This window comes from Podarcis pityusensis (genome assembly GCF_964106645.2).
Source record: "Podarcis pityusensis genome assembly, chromosome: Z".
NCBI classification, from domain to species: domain Eukaryota; kingdom Metazoa; phylum Chordata; class Lepidosauria; order Squamata; family Lacertidae; genus Podarcis; species Podarcis pityusensis.
The window spans coordinates 38,383,075-38,390,635 of NC_138044.1; the positions used below are offsets into that span (position 1 = coordinate 38,383,075).

The following is a 7,561-nucleotide window of genomic DNA, read 5'->3' on the forward strand; positions in this document are numbered from 1 at the left end:
GCCCTGGTCTGACTCTCTGATAAATCTATATCCAGTTGCGGAACCGGAGAGGTTTAGATTCTAACCACCAAGCTGTTGTAGCTCCCAATCGAACTATAGCCACATGCCACAATGTGCATGGAGCTCAAGCAATGGGTGGGGAAAGCAACTGTGTCTGTATAGCAATTGTGGTGGAAATGCGACACACAAGCCCACTGATACCCTTCTACAACCTTTTTGCTAGGTTCACACATGCATCACTGAAGGACTCCAATGTCAAGTGACAACATGTGGTCTGAATGGGCTGCCACCGGTATAACACCACAGGAAGAACGCTTGCAATACAATGTTTTTCAATGGAGCCAGATCACACAGGCAGCTGTAACCATTTGTGTGGAGAATCAGGTGATAAGTATATGGTTGTGTGAATCAGACCTGTTTACGATATCTGCAGTGTGTTATATGTCAGGCTACCTTTGGAAGCAGCCTGGAAACTTCAGTTGGTCCAAAATGGGTTACCGATATGGGATTGGCCAAGTCACCCATAGTACATCAGTATTTTGCCTTTAGCATTGACCTCCTGTCCATTTCTATAGGTGATTCAACCTGTAACCAACCTTTAAAACCACAAACAGCTTGGGTTCAGGTTATCTAAAGGGCTGTGTCCATCATATTCCTCTATAGATTTCAAGGTCATCTTCTGAAGCCCATCTCTAAGTGTCCCCGCAAAACAATGGTGGGTGTCTCGTGGGGATAGGGACTTTTCAGTGGTGGCCCATGGAATGCCCCCATAGAGAGGCTTACCTGGTGCCTACATTACAGCCTTTTCAGTACCAGGTGAAGACAATTTGTGGTCTTAAAATATTTTTAAGATGTTTGGTACAAATGCCATTCATGGTTGCTGGTTTTCTAACTGACCAATCATTCCTGTATCAGATTTTGCAATAGAAAAATGATTAAGTTTCTATGTCCCCTTCTACCCAGATTGCAAAGGGAAACTGTTCCAGATCCTCAGATTGATTACACCTTTGAAGAATTTTTTCCCTGATTTATATACATATATATACATCCCTTCATCATAGCCCTTTTCCAATAATCAGCCAGTGGCGAAACTAATCCATGCATAATTATAATGCAGCCACTACCTCCTCATTTATTTTTAATCTCTCAACAATATGTCCAATCAACAGTTCACATTCATAACATCTAATTATGCAAGGACATTATTAGATTAGCAGCAGATTAAGGGCATTATCAATTCATTTATTTTTAAATAAGCGCATGATGAGGGTTTCTCTTGTGCCTTGCAGCAATGAACATAATGATAATAAAGTTGGTATTAGGACAGCATTCTACAGTTTTCCCCTTCATGTCATTTGGCTAAAATGACACTGAGATGCATTGATTCTGCTACACATACATACGCACATACATATATGCAACATTCAATTATCACGTGGGAGGGAGAGGGAGACCACTGCGGAAAGAGCCATAGCTCAGTAGTAAAGCAACTGCTTTTCACACAGAAGGTCCAAGTACAATCCCAGGCATCTCCAGATGGGGCTGGGAGTATGCCCTGTCTGAAATCCTGGCAAACCATTGCCAGGCACTGTGGACATTACTGAGCCTTGCATGATGGTGGGGGTGGGGGGTGGGGCTTCTGATGCAACTTGCTTGCTTGTTTTAAAGTTGCTTTCATGGCAGGAGGATCACAGGATATCCTGTTGTTAAAGTGGCCGCAGGAAACCTTTGGCTCGCCAGTTATTACTGAACCACAACTCTCATCATCCCTGGACATCGGCCATGCTTTCTAGGGCTAATGTGAGTGGTGGTTCAGCAACATCTGGTGAGCCAAATGTTCCCCATTCCTGCTTCAATGCAAATGTATTTTGAATTACAGCTGTTGACATCTATTCACATGGCCCTAAAAAAGACCTAGATTCTTAGATAAGCAAATGGGTGAGTAGTCTGCTCCCCTTCCCAGGGGGGCAGTGTTGCAGACTGGCATCCGGAACCCCCTAGTGACCCAGCTGGATGTTGAAGGAATGCTATCCACGTCACGGGGACTCCCAGCCGTGTCACGCACCCAGCTCTTCAATCAGCACAGCTGGGGGCGTGGCCACGAGCAGTTTCAACTGTGGCACGTGGGGGGGGGGCAACCTCCTTTCACCTCAAACCCAGAGCCACTCAGTGAAGTTGAATGCTGGGAGATTCAAGGAACACAGGAAGAAAATACTTGATGCTGCCTATTAGTTTAAACCATAGAATTGGCTATAACAAGTTGCAGTGATGGTTGTGAACGTGGGTGCCTTTAATGTAGGGTTGAACAAATTAAAGACTATTGCCAGTAACATAATTCCTACAGTATTTATAGCAATATATTGTTTCCAGTATCGGAGACTGTGTGCTGCATGCCTCAGGAAACCAGGTTCTGCGGATCACAGATAGGGCTGGGTGCTGTCGCCATCAAATCCTGTTTTGGGGGCTTTCCATAGACATCTGGTTGAGTGGTGTGGAAACAGAATGCTGGACTAGAAAGGACTTTCGTCCGATCCCGCAAAACTCTTATGATTATTATCTGAGGCTTTAATCTCACAAATAACACATGAAATAGCAATGTTCCTACACATGTGCACACCCACACATCTGCATAGAAAACTGGTGTGTGTGGGTGTGTTCCTATTTTACTAGGCTTGATTTCTTTTTCCTCACAACCAGACCGTTCTTTCTCTTCTCCCCCTGGAAAAGAATGAGATGTTGAACAAGGAAACATTCCAGATGGGCATTAAGTAAGGTAGACTGCTCCCAACACACCAGACACCAATTTTCTTATTCCAATAACACCTTGAAATTAAAACTTGTTAAAGCACTTGTTACTTTTTACTGCTTAAAAGGAATGAAATTACTGCAATGCTCTTGAATATGCAAAAACATTTTGGTCCCCGGCAGCTGAAGATAATGTTCTCCCAGGAGGTTTTCCAGAAGAGTTTCAGTAAAGGGTTTGATATGAGAGTGTTCTATCACTCCCATCTTTTTATAGCAGCACAGTGTGTGTTTATTTTATATATTTATTTATTTTGCAAAACTTGGGAGCCAGCAATACTTTTTTTCACAAGACCCCTCCCAATGTTTTTTCTTCTTCTCCTGGTGTTGTTAATGATACATTTGTATGCATATTAGATGCTCATGCACCGCTTTCCCTATATAAACAGAGGTCAATAGCTTTCCAGACAGTATGGTAAAGGTAAAGGAACCCCTGACCATTAGGTCCAGTCGTGGCCGACTCTGGGGTTGAGGCGCTCATCTCGCTTTATGGCTGAGGGAGCCGGCGTACAGCCTCCAGGTCATGTAGCCAGCTTGACTGAGCCACTTCTGGCGAACCAGAGCAGCGCACAGAAACGCCGTTTACCTTCCCGCAGGAGCGGTACCTATTTATCTATTTGCACTTTGACGTGCTTTCAAACTGCTAGGTGGGCAGGAGCAGGGACCAAGCAGCGGAAGCTCACCCCATCGCGGGGATTTGAACCACCGACCTTCTGATCGGCAAGTCCTACGCTCTGTGGTTTAACCCACAGCACCACCCACGTCCACGTTCCAGACAATAAATGCTGCCAAATGTGTTTGGTTTGCAGACACCTATTCTATGAGAGGGACAGTTGAATTCACTGAGAGATAAGCATACTGCGAAACATTCTTACATGCGTTTTTTTTTAAACTCACCCATCCATGAACTGTTAGTCACTTTACTTACCTGCCCTTTTTCAAAAGCCAATGAAGAACACAACATTCAGAAGAGTTTCAGTAGGCTGCCACTCAAGCAGCATCTTGTTGTGAAAGCAACTCCAAGAAGTAGTCCAGTCACTATATTCTTTTCTGAAACAATGAAGGGTACCCAGTCCTGTTGAATTCCATTTAATTGAATTGGTGCTGTCCAATACATATTTATATGATTTAGTGCTAAGGCTGAATGCCTGCTTTCGCTGATTCATGTTGCTAACATGCAAACAATTGAACGAAAGGTCAACAGCTATATTTAAAGCAGCAATCTCACTTAAGAAGTCACAGGTACTCTTTGAAAAAGAAGGGAGGAAATAATCATCTTGTCGAACAGTGACTGAAATTATGTAGTTGATTGATTAAGTATTGATTATTTAATTTCTATACCACTGAATGCATTAAAAATATATCTGATGCAGCAACAACAGAAAACTGAAACAAAATATTACAAAAATACACAGTTACATATAAAAAGTTGAATAAAAAGTTATATTCATTTCCCTTGGAACACACCCTCCCTCAGCCTCCAGATTTTCACCCAGGGTCCAAACAAACTCTCAGCTCACTCACAAAAGTATAACAATGAGAACAGTTCCTGGAAACGGTGGACATCACCCTGGCCTCTCTCTTAGACTTAGACTCTCTTAGCCCCCCCCCCCCCCCACGGTGGGCTCCCAGGAAGAGATAAGCAAGGAAAGCTCTTACCAAGTTATTTTATTCAATATTCAGAGAGAGGCTAAGAAATGCTTCATTTTGGAGTAATGGCGTTGCTCCAAGTAAACTCCACCCCCCTCTCTTCAGTCGTCAATAGCACCACTCACCTTACGGTGGCTGCTTAGGGCCATTTGCGTATGAGCCCTCTGCTCTCCTACTTTTAAGGTTCGCCAGGTGATGGGAGATGGTGATTCTGGAATGCTTTCTAGTAATAAATGTGTCAGCCATCTACTCTGACACTGCTTCCCCCCTTCTTCCCCCATTCTTTCCCAACTCTGATCTTTATCTACCTCTGAGCTGTGACCGTCCTTAAACTACTGCTGTAAATCTATACGGTCTTCCTCATCTCTGGAAGGTTCATGAGGGGGTAGCAGTCTCTACCATTCCTCCTCTGTCCAGTCCCCGACACCTAAAGAGCTGTTGCATAGAAAAGGGCAAATGCTTCTTGTCTGTTCCGCATGAGGACAAAATTATATCTAATGCAGTTAAATTACAAGGCAGATTATATTTAAATGTTAGAATAACCTTCTGGATAGTAAGAGTAGTTTGGCAGTGGGACTAATTACCTAGAGCAGTGGTTCTCAAAGGGTGTGGTGCGCCACACGGGCATGGCAGAATAGGATGGGGTGACAGGAAGAGTCAAGGACAATTAATATTTTATTTTGGGAATGACTCATGTTCTTATGTAGTTGCATTGTTTTATACTTCCTGGATGTCCCACGATTGTATTATAAAGTGGTTGTGTCCCATGTTATTAATCAAGCACTGCTGGGAATTGCTTCTTTTTGTTTTTAAATGCAATGTATTTCTTATCAATAAAAGATTTGGCAAGCAAATTTTTATTCTGAAAGAATAAAAGTAGTTTGAGACCCACTGATCTAGTGGCATTCTATACATCCAGGTCCTGCAATCCGAATGTTGGTTATGTGAAACTTCCCTTATCCAAACATGAATAATTTGTAGCCTAAAGATCTGATCCAAACTCCAACAGCAGTGGTGCTTCATCCCACTGGCTGTGCTGCCTAGAGTCCAGGGGTACTTTACCTTTACCTTTTAGGCTTGTGGGTGTAGCAGATCTGTAACAAACACACCAAGCAGCTCAGCATATCTCCCACCTTGTGTCCTTCCATTGGTCAGGCTCTTTTACTGGTGAGCACTAAGATTCTCACACCACCGACTGAAGGAGAAGCACTGAGAAGGAGACTGGACAACCAGTGGGATGTTGGTGTCTCCAGCCCAACTTGTTCCTCTCTGCTGTTGAAAGTACAGTACAGTGGTACCTCAGGTTACATACACTTCAGGTTACATACACTTCAGGTTACACACTCCGCTAACCCAGAAATAGTGCTTCAGGTTAAGAACTTTGCTTCAGGATAAGAACAGAAATCAGGCTCCGGCAGCGCGGCGGCAGCAGGAGGCCCCATTAGCTAAAGTGGTGCTTCAGGTTAAGAACAGTTTCAGGTTAAGAACAGACCTCCGGAACGAATTAAGTACTTAACCCGAGGTACCATTGTATTCGCTGCAACCTATTCATTTATTGTATTTTTAATATTTTGTTGGAAGCCACCCAGAGTGAACACAAGCACAACTGGTACAGATTGGAAGCACCTGTGAAAAACCCAATATTTCTGCACATAGGAAGCTGCCTTACCCTAAGCTAGACATCTCATACACCTTGCTCAGTATTGTCTACAGCCACTCTCCAGGAGTTCAGACAGGAAACACTTCCAACACTACCTAGAGATGTCAATAATTGAACCTGGGACCTTCCGCATGCAAGACAGATGCTCTTCCACTGAGCATGGCCCCTCGCCTGCATACAAGTGTTTGCACACATGCCCGTTAGGCTTCATCCATCAGAGTTCTTGTTTACCTTTCTGGAGTAATTAAGCCAGTTCTGGGGAAAAAATGATATTCTCTCATTGCTATGGTTCTGCCCTAATGTGATTCATTTTCTGTCTTCAGCCAAGAGCTCCCCTATGCCAAATCTCCAAAAAGTCCATTTTGTCTCCAAGACTGTGGCTTCAGATTACTTGAAGAACTTCTCTGGGAGTCATCTAACGCATTATGCAAAAGAAGCAAACACCGTTTCCCCCTCAAACAACACCTGTTTTATTGTGTGGACTTTTCGAATGGGTAGAAAACTTTAGAATATCTGTTTTAAATAAATGACTGTGCTCAGATCACCCACTCCCCCCCCCTTCATTTACTATTCTAAAACCACAAGATTTCAACTATCTGAAATGAGCTGCTGCTTAGGCCAATTGGATACAACTTATTGGTTTGCTTTTGCTGTCAAATATACATAAAATATAAATCATAGCATCAATTTACTTAGGTTGCAACAGGCAAAAGAGTCATAAAATACAACTCAATCTAATCTAGTTGAAGTCAAATATGGGGGGGGGGGGCGCGAGAGTCAAGAAGAACCCAAAAGTTATAGTAAGCACAAGAATAACTTTGCATCTTTAAGAAAAGATTGTCTCATGTTTTAAGAAAATATTATATTATACTGCAAAATGATATTTCATACCCAACACAGATTACTGAAGTAGAAAAATATTGACAAAATGGAGGGGGGGATAGCCAGTGTTTGGTGTTATTGTTCTAAAAGCAGGGATGAGCGATTTGTGGCCCTTCAAAGATTGTTGGATTCAGTGTTTTTCTTCTAGGAAAAAGGTACCAGTACTGCATACCCTTGAATACCCCAAGGGAAAAGCACTGGTTGGATTCCCATCACTGGCCTCAGCCAGAATGCTGTCATAAACATGCCCTACCCATGAGACAAGGTGAGGAGACTGCCTGAGGCATCAGGATTCATAGGGATCATAGAGTTCACACGGTAGCCCCCCTTGCTACCTCTATGGTCGCCTCTTGACAAATAGGAGAGACAGATGTTATCCTGATGTAGATGGTCAATCACCTTCTTCCCTAGCAAGAGGGATGCCATTTTGTGTTTTGCCTCAGGTGTCAAAGAGCCCTAGGCTAGCCCTAGTCACGAATTTGCATACCATCAACAGAGATTCTGTTCCAAGCTTTTGTAAACAGCAATAGATAAAGATCTTGATGTGGGCCTTGATGCAGGAGCAAT

The 7,561-nt window shown here is 43.2% G+C and overlaps 1 long non-coding RNA gene across 1 annotated transcript; it reads right to left on the reverse strand.

Annotated features, from left to right (window-relative positions):
- Positions 1-2,265: 2,265 nt before the first annotated feature.
- On the reverse strand, positions 2,266-5,721 carry LOC308467870. Its single transcript, XR_013981348.1, has 4 exons — positions 5,521-5,721; positions 4,761-4,887; positions 3,731-3,852; positions 2,266-2,718 (listed from the first exon to the last, which is right to left on the reverse strand). It is a non-coding gene; the product is annotated as an uncharacterized lncRNA (long non-coding RNA).
- Positions 5,722-7,561: the final 1,840 nt, after the last annotated feature.